Source organism: Pinus tabuliformis, chromosome J (assembly GCF_031772625.1).
Source record: "Pinus tabuliformis cultivar Carrire ecotype Pingquan chromosome J, CPIR1, whole genome shotgun sequence".
Lineage (NCBI taxonomy): Eukaryota > Viridiplantae > Streptophyta > Pinopsida > Pinales > Pinaceae > Pinus > Pinus tabuliformis.
In genome coordinates this window covers 1,209,782,844-1,209,798,444 of record NC_142295.1, presented here as the reverse complement: position 1 = coordinate 1,209,798,444, position 15,601 = coordinate 1,209,782,844, and the positions used below count along the sequence as shown (strand labels likewise).

The following is a 15,601-nucleotide window of genomic DNA, read 5'->3' as shown; positions in this document are numbered from 1 at the left end:
AGGCCATTTCTTTATGGCTATGGTTAAAACCGATTACGAGTGTGAGACTATGCCTATGCTTATGTGGGAAATTAGGGGGAGCTAAGTTGAAGATGTTGGTGCACAGGTTTTTGCATATGAACCCCCAAGGAAAAGTTCTTATCATCAAGATTGATTATAAGTGGATTCTAGACTTTGATGTTATAACCTAGATATTGGAGGAAAAGTACCTAGAACCACCTTTGGAAACCCCACCTGAGAAGGAAACTGTGTATGTATTCTCAACTCTTTTCAATGTTACATTTTTCCATAATCTATAAGTTAATGCTAGAATTATGGATCTATTGCTTCAGAAGTGAAAATGACGTCACAAACCAATCAAAAAACAACCCAAAAAATCTATGTACTATTTGTTGCTCCATTAAACAACCCAAAAATTTACATCCTTACATCAAAATACGGTTCTAGATTCCATAGTTGCAGATAGAGTATTATTGTGGGTAAGATCACTGCAACGTGATCAATATAACAACCAAGAAATGAAGCAAGTCTGCTCTAATGATTTTGCTACACAACATTTACTGGGGAGGGCCAACAACTGAGTCCTTTCATATAACTCTTGTCTATTAATTTCTCCCAAGTTTGCTGAAAATGCATCTGCTCCATCTGTTTTTGCACTTGCTACTGTTGTTCTCACTAGCTGCTCCTTTGGGATACTTGCAGGTTAGAAGATGTATCATCATCTGTGATAGACTAATTAATTGCTCCCAACTGCTCCTTGAACTCTGAGTCTGCAATTTGTCTATTTTTTTTACTTTATCCGTCATCTGTGATAGACTGATTAATTGCTACAAACTGCTCCTTGAATTTTGGGTTGGCAATTTGTCAATATTTTTTGGCAGCATAACCAACTCTTCATGCCACTCGAAGCCGGATATTCATATGATATATGGCTTTAATTCACTCTTCCATTCTCTTTATCCAACTATTACCAACACAGATGTTCATGGTGCTCACTGCCCATCTTTATAAACAATCTATTCGTTGTTGCATGAATCACTACCATCAAGATTTCCTCACCTTGGTTGCTTTCACAATGCCTTTCCACATAATTTTTCTGTTCAGAGGCAAGAATAGAGTGTCAGAAACTCTTCGTCTATTATTCTTCAATAGCCATTTCAAATCTTAACAGTTGCCTCTATTATTCCTCAATAACCATTTCAAATTTTAACTGTTGGCTGATAAGGATAGCTGCTTCCAAACAAAGACTCGTTTTTCTCCATAGCATTCATTTAGGAGGCCTAAAATCTGAGTCCTTGCATATACACCCTTGTGTATTAATGTCTCCTTAATTTCCTGAAAATATTTCTACTTCATTTGGATTTGCAACTACTACTGTTGTTCCCACCATATGCTATTTTTGGATATTTGTAGCTTCGAAGATGCATCTTCCTATATGATAGATTTATTAATTGCTGCAAATTGCTCCTTAAAATTCTTGATTGGGCAATTTGTCATCATGTTTTTCCTTCACTGTGGTTAAAGGATTTATCCTTCAGCATACCCATATCATTTATGTCACTTGAAGGTATAGATCTTATGATATATCTCTAATTCGCTCTTCTATTAAATTTCTTTCAACATAAGTTGCGAGAACATGCAGCAGAGTGGGAGTGTCATTTACCAAAAAAACCTCATAAGTAGAGTGTCACAGGAGCATCTATTTTATATTTATGTGTATATTTATCTTATATTGCATTTGAATTCAAAAGAGGCATGTAGAATGCTAAACTAGTTACCCCAGGGCAACCACCTTGAAGCCATTGCTTGTATGCATAAGACCACACTACATAAGACTGAACAGTTATACACCACTAAATTTAAATTTGTCAATATATATGGCATACACATTTGCAAATGCATTCCTCATATTATTTTAACAATTTAAAAAATCTATCGGCTTGTCTTTGCTCCTTTTGCGACAATTGCTAGTAGACCAGATTGGTGATACTCCACACTACCAACACTCGAGGGGAATGCAAACCACCAACCCTTTTGAATGAAGATTCATTCTGCTCAACCTCTCTTCATTGAACTCATTTTCTCATGCTTCCCAACTCATTATTGTAATAAGTAATGGCATTTGTGGGAGAGTTCTCTCTGTGATTTACTGCAATAGCCAAAGTACCATCCAGTTGAGTAGTTCGCTAGGAAGGAGGACATTTATTATGTTTTGAACCAACTTGCCTCTTCTTTGTTTGATGTTTTCTAGTTCAATCACCACTTGATCTCACGTCATCTGGCTAGGTGGAATACTTCACTTCTCTCTCCCCTATCTCCTCATTTAGGGAAAATCCCATATGATTGTTGAGTATTAATGTTGATTGAGATTTTTCAAGTTTTAGTTAGAGATTTTGTTCACTCTTCTAATAAAGCTGTCAAATACTTCCCATCCCACTTCGGAGAAAAATAGGTGATAGGTGATGTACTTTCATTTTAAAAGGGTTTGAAGCTTACCTAGTATTTTTACTAGTATTCACGACATTTTTGGGCTTTTATTGGGAACAAACAGTGCTACCAACCAAAAATAGAGATGGTATCATCATTAAAATTTATGTTTATATTAAAGAGTATATTGATTTTGTTTTTGAGCCATTTTTATATTGAGAGTTTAATAAGTTTGCAGAATTTTATTTTTATTTCAATTATTAATTTTTAGAAAGATTGTAGGGGTTTTTATTAACAAAAAATAAAATGACTCTACTATTGCATTTGCAGGTGCTCCGGGGAATCAGGCAAGGCACGGCAAGGCAAGTGATAATGAAGAAATACTAAGAGTGCACACATTTCTATTTTAGGTACGCACTACATTTATTTTATTTTATTTTAATAAGTAGCTCTCTTGGAAATGGTTGAGCAATGGTATAAAACTTGCCTTACAGGAATTTATTATTTTATTCTTAACAGGAAGAAGGATGGGTGGTTTGGTGTGCCTCCAAGAAATGATTAACTGCCTAGAAAAAAATCTAGTGATAGAGACTTTTCTGCAACTTTAGCTTGTTATGAAGTTGATCATAATAGTTCATTACCCGAATTAGATTCATTGGATATGAAGCTTACTCGGGAACTATATCACCATCAATTTGGATACCAATTGCAGCAATTCTGGGCCTGCAATAGGAGATGGAGCCAACTCAAATTGTGAAAGCCAATAGTGGATAAGATAATTATGTAGGCCACCTTGAGAATTGGCCTGTGTAAATTTTTCATGAAGACAATTTCCAATCAATTGTAAATTCAAATTCATATACATTATTACAATTCTTCTTTTATCAAGAAGCCAATTCCAATTATACAAGGGTATTGAAATTGTGGTTTAACAACTGGATATGAATTTAATTTCCACCATTTAATGTGATTGAAGCTTTCAATTTCTATATTAGAGAGTAAACCCTCTTGTAGGATGGAGAAATCTAGAACATTTCTTTTTTTGACTCATAATGTCTTAAAATGAAGTTCCAACTGAGGATCTTGCATTTTCAAATGACGTGAATGCATTTTCAGAAAATATGAGTGTGTTGTCTTATTATTTTCAATGTTGCTTTCCAGAATTGTTTTTTTCATTTAGATTTAAAATTACTTTGTTGTTAGCGTTAAAAATAATGGATTTATTTATTTTTTATCATGTTGGTATCCATAAACAACAAAGATTTAAGGTAATTAATATCACTATTTGGCAACTTTGAATGTGAAACTATTTTGAAAGAACATTCAAAATGATTTTATTTTATTTTATTTTTTTTATATTGTTTCTAGAGAAACAATAGTTTGAATTATGGACATATAGTCTCTATAAAGACAATATGTTTTTAATCTCAGCTATTGCCTCTAAAAAGACAAAAATGTAATTGTCTCTAAAGAGACAAAAATGTAATTGTCTCTAAACAGACAAATGAAATTATCTTAATAGACAATAATTCTTGTCTTTATTGTCTATATTGTCTTTTTATTGACAAATTTTTGAAATGTTATATTTTAAAACACCGGCTAAAAGACAATATTTAAAACAATACACCAAATTCTTTCTGTCTTAAGTTAAAACAATTGACTCAAATATTGTCTTAAACCTGTGGTGCAGCTTGGGAGTGACCATCATTTCCATTATTATAATTAATAATTCCTTCTGCCTCTATCCTCGGCAGTCTTCGCTGCATTCCTTTCTATAAATTATTCTTAAGAGTAAACGGTGGCTGACACAATATTTTGTTTCCCAACAACGAATCTCGCATTGTACACAAAGTGCCCACATTATACGATTGCCTCTGGCAGCCAAGCTGTCTGTCTGTCTCGGAAGAACCCGAGCCACCCGACCTCTCCGCAGTTTCCTTTTAATAGAGAGCCTCTTTTGCTCATTTATCTTAATTGCCCTTATAAAAACACTCCCACGTGAAGTACTCGTTGCAATCTGAGGAAGCATCCAATCATCTTTACCACAATTCACGACACCCAGTTCCTTGTTCAAGAACACTTTCAGCAGGCATCAAGGGCAATGGCAGAGAACACTGTTTCTTCAGGAAGAATGAGATGCGATCTCTATTTCCTACATTCTGAAAGTGAAGATACAGAGCGATCACTCTCCCCAATCGCCACGGTCATACCGGTGTTGTCATCTCTGGTGGAGCGGACTCTCGCCAGAAACGAAAGGCTTGCAGCCTCTTACAGCCCCACCTATTTGCCTGCCAAATACCGCGTGTTCGACAGTGTGCTGGTGCCAGACATGTCAATAGAGCGGTATCTGGAAAGGATTTTGAAGTACGTTAACTGCAGCTCTTCTGTGTTGGTAGTAGCCTATGCTTACATCGACCGCCTCATTCAATTTCATCCTCAATTCCGGATTACTTCTGTCAACGTTCACCGGCTGCTCATCACCGCCGTCATGGTCGCCTCCAAATTCCTGGAAGACCTGTAAGCCAATTTTCTAATCAATATAATTGCCATCTGTTTCCTCTCTTAATAGATCCATTATTTTCAAACATTAGCCTCGAGATTTTAATATCGGTTTTTATTTTGTGAGCAGGAATTATAGGAATCCGTATTACGCGAGAGTGGGAGGCGTGAGCAGCGAAGACATAAATAGGATGGAGATGGAGTTCCTGTTTCTAATGGGCTTCAAGCTGCAGGTGAGTGTGGATGTTTTCGAGAGCTATTGCAGTCATCTGGAGAGAGAGGTGGCGTTGGGAGGAGGATTCCAAATAGAGAGAACCCTTCTTCCATTCGTCCTTTCTGGTGCCACGCGACAGAAACTCCACTGCCACGCGACTTGAGGATTCCAAAAACCAGAGATTTGCTCTTTGGTGTGGGTATGGCAGGACTTCTAATTTGACAGAAAGGTATTGCAAACTAATTTCTGTGAACAGACTGGAAATGATTCCAATTGTGGATTTAATTATGGAGAGAAGGAAAAGGGCGTGAAGGGAAGCTGTTCATCACGGTACATAAGGACGTCAAATTGTGTACATGGTCACTCTTGTTGTATCAAACCCCAAATTGGGTGTAACCATGCCCCAAACTGACATATAATTTGAGTGTTAAAGACGCCGAGACGTTGCGTTTGAAAGAGCTCACTTGTATTCTAATCCGCACTCTGTAAATATAGAAATTTGAATTGTAATCCGGGCTGTGTAAATATAGAGATGCGAACCCATTAGATTATTTATTCAATTATCCATCTCATTAATTCATTTGGAATGTAATATGTGGAGTTTTTTTAATGTGATTTTTTTTGGATTTTATGATAATTTGAGGTGAAATTTTAATTTGAATTGGTGAAATTTTAATTTGAATTATTTAAGTTATTTTTAATTGAAAAAATAGATTCAACGCCTTCTAAATTTTAAAATATTTAAATTTTACAAAATTATTCAATAAAATTTAATAAACTTAGAAAACTCATAATTTATTTTTTCAAACAATACCACTAAAAACAACTCCGTAATATATTCTATGTGAGATCTGAAATAGCCACTGTATAAAATAATAATTTGAAATCGATATATGGAGTGGAGTTTAATTGGCTGTGGTCAACGCGTTTGGCTAGAATTGAAATTCATTTTTAAATTGACGACAGAATATCCAAATACAAAGATACATCATATTATTAGTCATTGCCTGCTTCGGGGCTGCTGCGACTATATTTATCGTTTTTGCAATGCATAATAGTTTAATACGGAAACTAATGAATCTCTTTTCATTTTTTATCAAAGTTGAAATAACATACTTTTATTTTTTAAACCATCAACGAAATCATAATTTTCTTAATATCAAAGTCAGATTTTATTATAATTATATATATATTTTAATTTATAATTTTAAAAATATTATATAAAATGAACAATATTATTTTATAACAGTTTTGTCATGATTGAGGTGGAGACCCGAAAACCAGAATACTTGCAAACTGATAAATTGCTGTTTGGCTCGTTTATTATATTCCTGGTTCAACGTGGATAACCTAATTCATGACACAACAAAACGCTTGTTAAACATAAGCCATGCCAAGCCAAGTCAGCGGTCGACTAGGTGATGATCCATTGGCTTAGCTTGGCCGTCATTGGTTTCACGTGGCAGTTTATGTGGCGTGTTGCAATTTTTACACGTCGCTTTTCCATGTGATTGCTTGGCTGCGTGATAGTCGATCGGCCTAGTGGTGGCTGGTTTGACGTGTCCTTATGATGATCCTGTTCATGTTTCTTCTCACATATTTTCCAAAATTTTAATTTCAATAATAAAAATCTCTAAACTATAAGTTCTTGTAATAATAGAATATAAAATTCTATTATCAAATATCTAACAAGCACTAGAAATGTGACTAAAAAAACCTAATATAAATTTAGTTATACTAGATGTTTGAAATTATTTCACAATTTCTATTCCATTAATCCCCAGTAATGTAACTAAGAGAAGCCTAACATAAATTTAATTATACTGGATGTTTGAAATTTAATTATACTAGATGTTTGAAATTATCTCACAATTTCTATTCCATTAATCCCTAGTAATGTAACTAAGAGAAGACTAACATAAATTTAATTATACTGGATGTTTGAAATTACCTCGTAATTGCTATTCCATTAATCCCTGGTAAGTGTAGCGAACCCTAAAAGTTTGCTTTATTTTATTTTTTTTAATATATTTCTTATAAAACAATTAATACCTATATAAACATAGTGTATACAAATTTTTTTATTATTGGAACATAGTGTATACAAATTTTTTAATTATATCCAATAATAAATAGAAATATAATTTATAACATCATAAATTTATATAATCTTATAATTACAAATTTATATTTTATATTTAATTACTTAATTTATTTATTAAAAATTATAAAGTTAACATTTTTACAAAGATATTAAAAATAAAGAAATTAAGTACTTAAATTAAGTACTCTTATTTCATATAACTTAAATTAAGTACTCTTATTTCATATAAAAAGGTAAAAAACTTCTTAATATATTTAATTTTTGAAAAATATGTTTTAATAAATAAAAATAGACATTGAAACAATACGACTTTGAAATTCGGTACAGGAAAGAGATGTGTAGGCCCGTTGTCACTTCCAACTCTATCTATTTTTCCATGGCGATGATAAAGTCTCTTGGATGTTGATTTCCTCGTTCACAATTTTATTGGCTTCTTCCTCTGTAGGAAGCACGACATTAGATGTGAAGAGGCCAATTGAAGTAATAATAATTATTCAAAGCCTTGCGTGTACGGTTTACGGTTTATTTATTTATTCAGTCGAAATTATATTGTCTTTTCATTAATATAAAAGTGATTACAACAACGTGTTTATGTTATGTTTTTTTCTCCCAAAAAAAAAATTAGATCAAGGATATATTATCATTTTGTTTTTCATATCCTCATATTTTACCTATAATTCCTCATGTATATTTGTTAGTACAATTTCTCCCCATGTATATTTGTTAGTATAATTTCTGTGGTTGTTATTATAGTGCCTCTTTCATTGCCAAAAAATGGTCATCACAAAATGCATAAGCTATTGTGAATGGACAATGTAGTTCTATGCTACAAGATCTCTATGTAACTTTCATTTATTAATGAAACTTATTTAAATGCAAAAAAGTAAATCATGTCTACCTCTTCAGATACTTTTTTTTTTGACAATATGTTTGCAACTCCATGCTGTTCTCGGAACACATGCATGTAGGTGATTTGTTGAAATGTTTGTTCTAGCATTCGAATACGCCTTACCCATGCTGTAAGAATGAATGGGTTAAATAATGTAGATCCCTGTACCCATTCTATGACACTTTTTGAGTCCCCAAAAACCTTTAAAGTCTCAATACCCAGCCATATGGCACATAGTAAAGTCCCCCACAGTGCAACGAGTTCTGACCAGTTGTTTGTGCCCCTCCCTCCTTTCCACCATAAATGATAAAATGTGTCGGGTTCTATTACAATATATGCCTCACATCCACATTTTCTTTGATCACATGCCCCATCAAAGAAACCGACCAAGAATTCCTTCCAAATATCTATATGCTTAATGTTTCTTCTACGATATTTCCTTCTTGTTGGCCCAATCTCCCCAAAGTATGCAACCATGTTTAATACCATTTCCCTGATATGGCTCTATGGCACGAGCAGGCCATCCTTCCATAGCTGGATGTCTCGAGATTCCTACCGCCATCAATGGTGGAGAGTTCAGATCTCGGATCCGACGGCTACGACCTATTCGGCGATGATACACATTCTTGGTTGCTGGATTGTGGTTCATTTGGTTCCTAAGTTTTTGGCGCTTGCTCGCGCTCTGCTCTTCCTTCCTCCATCCAGTTCTTCGAATATGGTGGATACTCTGTCACTGAGGACCAGACAAGAATTTCTGGGTTGTCTTTTGGAAAGGTAAGCTGCTGAAATCCTTCCGATTAACAACACTAAGCTCATAAATTCCTTTGATTTGTTGCTTTATGTCATCTACAAAATTCTTCTTATTAATTGTTACTACCTTCTGAATACAGAAATGGCGGGTACAGGCTCAAGCTTCCCCAACTATCCACCCTTACGGATTTGGTTCATTCCAGTAGATACTGGTGTGGTTAAGCTTTCCGGGTAAGCTTTGTCTTGAAGTATTTGTGTTTTGGGTTATATGAAGGGTTTGGCATCCAACAAGATCTTGAACTCCGCTTCGATTGTAGTTGTGGGTGTTATCTGCCCGGTTGTATGTTGCTATTCAGAGGGAAATCATCCCCTTATGCCTCTTGATATCTCCTTGAGCGAACCTACCTTCCACGTTACGCGAGCCTTTATTTTCGGCAGTGACAACTGGATCTCCGGACTGTTTTGTTGTTCTATTTCTATTCTGGCCGGGGGCCTTGTAATTTTACAGAAGTAATAATATGTATTTATATTTTCTTAACAAAGAACATGATATGCGGCCACGGTCATGACGAGTTTTCTTGTAAGATTATGCTGTATTGTTTCTTGGAATACCTTCCTTGGGTCGAGGCCTTGATACCCTCCTGTGTATGCTATCTTGTTTCTGATGCAGGAGCATCTGGTCGAAAGGGCGAAGACCGAGAAGGGACAGAGAAAGTTTCTAAAGAAGATTGGGGTTGATGAATATTTCATTAAACTGGACAGCAAGCCTGTCAGAGTTATTGTTTTTTTTTTTAATTTTCTTTCAGGGTCAATTACAGCATCAAACAATGTTGTTTTAATTTATGTTTAGTTTGTCTTAATTATTGTAATAGGATTTAGTTATAAATGTTAAAGATAGAATAGTGTCAAAAGTATGTAAACAAACGAATAGTAAAGGAAACGTGTGCCTGAGCAACTGTACAAACTGCAAGAGCATAACTACCAGGCAGTTAACCAACTGCCCAAACTATTGTACAAAAGGGCAAACGAAACAACCCAGAAGGGTTCAGTTCAGGAGCAGCATATGTAAAAGAGAATACCAGAAATACAGACATTATTCTTCCTTCATCAAATACAGTGCACAATTAAACATTTAGTTCTATGAATTACGTCCTTTGTAATCAAATGTATATGCATAATACTGTGTGTTAAATTCATTTCAGATAAGCCGAATAGCAGAGTTTTTACAAATCTAAAGAGTCTGTCAGCCAGCTAAGACCGAGACCGAGCACCAGACGTTAAGGCGCAAACCAACACAGTGGAACGACAAACAAACTACGGCCGAAACCGGTAAGCAACCAAAACCACTTACAATAAGTTCATATACTATAAGGTGTTACATTGTATGCCTGTACAAACCCACATATATAAAAACTGTGCACGGAGGGTTCGTGGAACCGAGCTATCGAAAGCTCACAGCAAAACCCCAGTCACGGCCACGGGTTGGGGAAAACCCAACACACAAACAGACTCGATAAAGACACAGTTGCAAACAGCAAGCAAGCAAACTCAACCAAGAACCGTTGTGAAGAAGTAAAGTGAAGACAGAGCTACCCGGACAAGAAAGATTGAAACCCTTGCGCATCCACAGGAACGGCCACACCTGTCAATACAGAGAGAGGCGGAGTTAGGGTTTGAAAACCACTTATAAATCCTGTACAGAAAGTTATGGCATGAAGTTGCAAACAAACCAATGAAACAGCGTATGAGAATAACAGAGGATTCATACCTGTGGTGAGCCGAGACCCAGGCCAACAAAACCAAGAATTATCCCTGAGCACGAAGGAGCTGCGGAACGTTAGTTCCGGAATAAACAGAGGATGAAGACATAAAACATAGAATGAGACCTTACCTGACATACAGAGCCGAGCGCCGGAGGAAAGCCGAGCAGAGGAGCATTCGAACTGTGAATTCGACCACCGAGCGAAGCAATAACCATTTCATCACCAGCAATCACCAATAACATTAACAAAAAGACCATACGAACAGCTTAAACCAAGCACAGAACCAAACAATGCTCACACAGTCGTGAAACTCAGTCGAATGTACAGAGAGGGACCGAAGCTTACCAAGAAAATCTGAAGCAAATATAACAGTGCCCATGGCAACATATTGACCGTGTCGAAAGACATTGTTTCACCACAAGAAACCAAAAAGTGTTTAACAGGTTCATCCCACTAGCAGAATAACCAGAAGCAGCCGGGACCAAACAAACCACGGAGCAAGTTCCAAAGAGTAAAATGACCGAACAGGCGCGAAATGGCGGATGTAAAGTGTAGTAAGGGGATTAGGGCTCGTCAATCACGAGGAGGACAGGTGTCATAAGGAGGATCCGGGAAGGTACCACGACATAAATACAAATCAACCACCGAATTTAAATCATTTACAATCACTAAATACCGCATGGTTTAGTGTGAGTCCACGTAATCTGAGTCAGCGTGGGACCACGTGGGCTGGCCCCATCAATTGGTATCAGAGCAGTTTTTTTTTTATTATTTAGAAGAAGATGGCAGAAGGACAAGTGCCAAGACGAGGACGTGGAAGAGGTGCACGTAGAGGAGCAGATGAAGGATTGCGGGAACAAATTAGAGTTCTTACAGCTCTCTTGGAAGCAGTAGAAGTGGGTAGACGAAGAGACCCAGAACTGGGAGACACCAGTGAAGAGGAGGTGATGACTGCTGCAGAAGGGTCTGATGAGGAAGCTCCAGAATTGAGGTTGCTGCGACAGGTTTTAATGGCCAGCAGCAAACCAAAAACAGAAATCTCTAATTATGATGGCAGTCTGTCTGCAGAAGTCCTATTGGTCTGGATAAGTGAACTGGACAAATATTTTGAAAATGAAGAAATCAGTGAGGATAAAAGGGTTAAGTTCGCTACCACTAAGCTGAAGGGACACGCACTACTATGGTGGGACAGTGTCCAAGAAGACAGAAAGAAAATGAACAAGTCACAGATACGACTATGGTCCAGAATGATAGCGAAGTTGAAAGGCAGATTTCTGCCAAAAGATTACCAGGTGGAATAATATCGGCGAGTGCAGAGTTTAAGGCAAAAAGGAATGACAGTTAGGGAGTATATAGAAGAATTTTACAGAGTGAATTTACGTGCTGGTTATACTGATGATAACTCAGAAAATACAGCAAGGTACGTAAATGGATTAAGGATGGAGATATTAGATGAAATCAGTATTCTTTCTCCCCAGAATATTGAAGAAGCCTTTCAGAGCGTTGTAAAGGCTGAGGAAAATATTAACAGAAAACAGAACAGCAGAAGAGGGAGAGGAAGTAGCAGAGGACGGGGACAGTCCTACGGAAGAGGCAAGAGTGCTGCGAACAGCGAAGAAGGCAGCAGTTCAAAGACTTCAGGGACAGCCGAAAAAGGGGATAGCACCAGAGGAGGTCGGTCATACCAGAGAGGACGAGGGAATGGCCGCGGAAGAGGGGCTAATGTCCAGTGCTATAGGTGCCACAAATGGGGGCACAGAGCCTTTGAGTGTCCAGAAGTTGAACAGGACGGTCAGAGGGGAACGCTGATGGCACAGCCTGAAGAAGCTGAAGCACAACCCCGTGAAGTGGAAGACATGGCGGAGACGGGGGAAGCTTTGATTTTGAATAAAGTATTGATAAAGCCAACCAAGGAAGTGGCTGAAACAACCCAGCGGAAAGCACTGTTCCGGACAGTCTGTAAATCGCATGGAAAGTGCTGTAAGGTCATCATAGACAGCGGGAGTACAGATAACTTGGTTGCCACAGAGATGGTGGAAAAGCTGGGGTTGAAGCGGCTGAAGCACCCCACACCTTACAAGGTGTCGTGGCTGTAGACAGGCCACTAGTTGTTGGTCGATGAACAATGCGAGGTGGAGTTCCGCATTGGCAAGTACCACGATACAGTGGTCTGTGATATCATGCCAATGGATGTGTGCCACATACTGCTCGGAAGACCATGGCAGTATGACAGGAAGGTGACACACGATGGAAAAACAAATTGTTATAAATTTACGAAGGATGGGGTCAAACATACACTTGTACCCATCAAGGAGGAAGATACAACAGAATCAAGCGGGACAAAAGCGCTATTACTTGGAGGAAAACAGTACATAAAGCAGATTGAAGAAAATGAGATTAATTTTGCAGTGGTGAGGAGGATGAAGGCAGTGTTACTGAGCTTGGAGAGATCAGAATTGCCCAAGGAGATCCAAGAGCTGTTAGAAGAATTTCAAGATATTGCGGCTGAGGAATTACCTGATAAGTTGCCTCCCAAGAGGAGCATTAGCCACCATATTGACTTTATACCAGGATCCAGTTTACCGAACAAGGCAGCGTACAGAATGAGTCCCAAGGACAATGAGGAAGTACGCAAACAAGTGCAGGAATTGTTAGATAAGGGACTGATCAGAGAGAGTTTAAGCCTCTGTGCGGTACCTACAGTCCTTGCACCCAAGAAAGGTGGAGAATGGCGAATGTGCACAGATTCGCGGGCTATAAACAAGATCACCATTCGATACAGGTTTCCCTTGCCTAGAATGGATGACATGATGGACTGTCTTAGTGGGGCAGAATATTTTACAAAGATAGATCTGAAAAGTGGGTACCATCAGATCAGGATTAGAGAGGGAGATGAGTGGAAGACAGCCTTCAAGACCAACGAAGGACTGTACGAATGGCTGGTCATGCCATTTGGATTGAGTAATGCTCCAAGCACTTTTATGAGATTAATGAACGAGATGTTAAAGGAGTTTATTGGAAAGTTTTTAATAGTCTATCTGGATGATATTTTAATTTTCAGCAGGATGAAAAGAGAACACCTTCAACATATCCGAAGGGTATTCGAGAAGCTGCAGCAGAACAAACTGCTGATAAATTTAAAAAAATGCACTTTCTTGCAGAAGGAGTTGATTTATCTGGGATTTGTAGTGGCAGAGAATGAGTTGAAGATGGACCCAGAGAAGATTGAAGCAATCATGAGTTGGCCGTCACCTAAGAGTTTATTCGAGGTACGTAGTTTTCACGGTTTAGCAAGTTTTTATCGGAAGTTCATCAGGAATTTTAGTGAAATCTGCGCGCCCATGTTAGAAACCATCAAGAAGGCCAGCCAACCTTTTTGCTGGACTAAGGCAGCAGAAAACAGTTTCCAACTCCTGAAGCGTAAAATAACAGAAAGGCCAATCTTGAGACTGCCCGATTTCAGCAAACCTTTTCAGGTTAGATGTGATGCCAGCGGGACAGCTATTGGCGCTTTACTTAGTCAAGAGGACAGACCAGTGGCATTCTTTAGTGAGAAGCTAAATGAAAGTCGACAGAAATACTCGTCATATGATAAAGAATTTTATGCAGTGGTTCAAGCCTTGAAACATTGGAGGCACTACTTACTAGGAAATGAGTTCGTTTTGTTCTCTGATAATTCTGCATTGCAGTACATAACTCAGCAGCACAAACTGAACCATAAACATGCCAAGTGGGTGGAGTACCTGCAAAGTTTCACTTTTGTGTTGAAACACATAAGTGGGCAAGCCAACAAAGTGGCGGACGCTTTAAGCAGAAGAGCCATGCTCTTACAAGAAAGTGGCATACAGGTGATGGGATTTGAGTATTTGAAAGACTTATACCAGATGGACGCGGATTTCAAAGAAGCTTTTGAAGCATGCCAGAATCCCGTATTGAGGAATACAAGCCCATGGCTAGATTACAATCTACAGGAAGGATTGTTGTTTCGAGGGGGACAGCTGTGTGTTCCAGATTGTTCAATGAGGGAAAATCTGGTGAGAGAGAAACACAGTGGCGGACTAGCGGGACATTTTCGCGTCAATAAAACAGTGGAGCAGCTCGGGCATTTTTATTACTGGCCAAGGATGAATCGGGACGTACAGAGGTATATAACCAGGTGTAAAATCTGCCAACTGGCGAAAGGACACAGCCAGAACACGGGGCTGTACACACCCCTACCTGTTCCAAGCAGGCCGTGGGATTCAGTCAGCATTGATTTTGTCCTAGGATTGCCTAGAACGCAGTGGGGGTATGATTAAGTGATGGTGGTGGTGGATAGGTTCTCAAAGATGGCTCATTTCATTCCTTGCCGGAAGACAAGCGACGCCACGAACGTGGCACATCTTTTTTTTACGGAAATAGTTCGACCACATGGCTTACCAAAAACTATCGTCTCAGACAGGGATGTGAAATTTACAGGACATTTTTGGCACACCCTGTGGAAAAAGCTGGGCACACAATTAAATTTCAGCTCTGCGTATCATCCGCAGACTAAAGGACAAACAGAGGTGGTAAACAGGAGTTTGGGCAGCTTGTTACGCAGCTTGACGGGAGAGAACTCGCGATTGTGGGACCGAGCTCTTGCCCAGGCAGAATTCGCTTATAACGATTCGCCAAATAGGAGCACCGGTCTTAGCCCATTTCAAATCTTGTATGGTATGCATCCGCGAGGAGTACATGAATTACGAGATTTGGGACAGCTAGAAAGTAGAAGTGCAGACGGGGAAGATTTTGCAGAAGCGATGAGTGAGCTGCATGAAAAGGTCAAGTCAAGATTACAGGACAGCACGCAGAAATATAAGCAACATGCAGACACAAGACGGCGAGAGGTAAACTTTGAGATTGGGGACGAAGTCCTTGCACATTTGCACCGGGAACGGTTTCCTAAGGGTACGTATAACAAACTGAAGTTCAAA

At 38.3% G+C, this 15,601-nt stretch overlaps 1 pseudogene; it reads left to right on the top strand.

Moving 5' to 3' along the window:
* Positions 1–4,528: 4,528 nt before the first annotated feature.
* On the top strand, positions 4,529–5,303 carry LOC149231488 (cyclin-U2-1 pseudogene; annotated as a pseudogene).
* Positions 5,304–15,601: the final 10,298 nt, after the last annotated feature.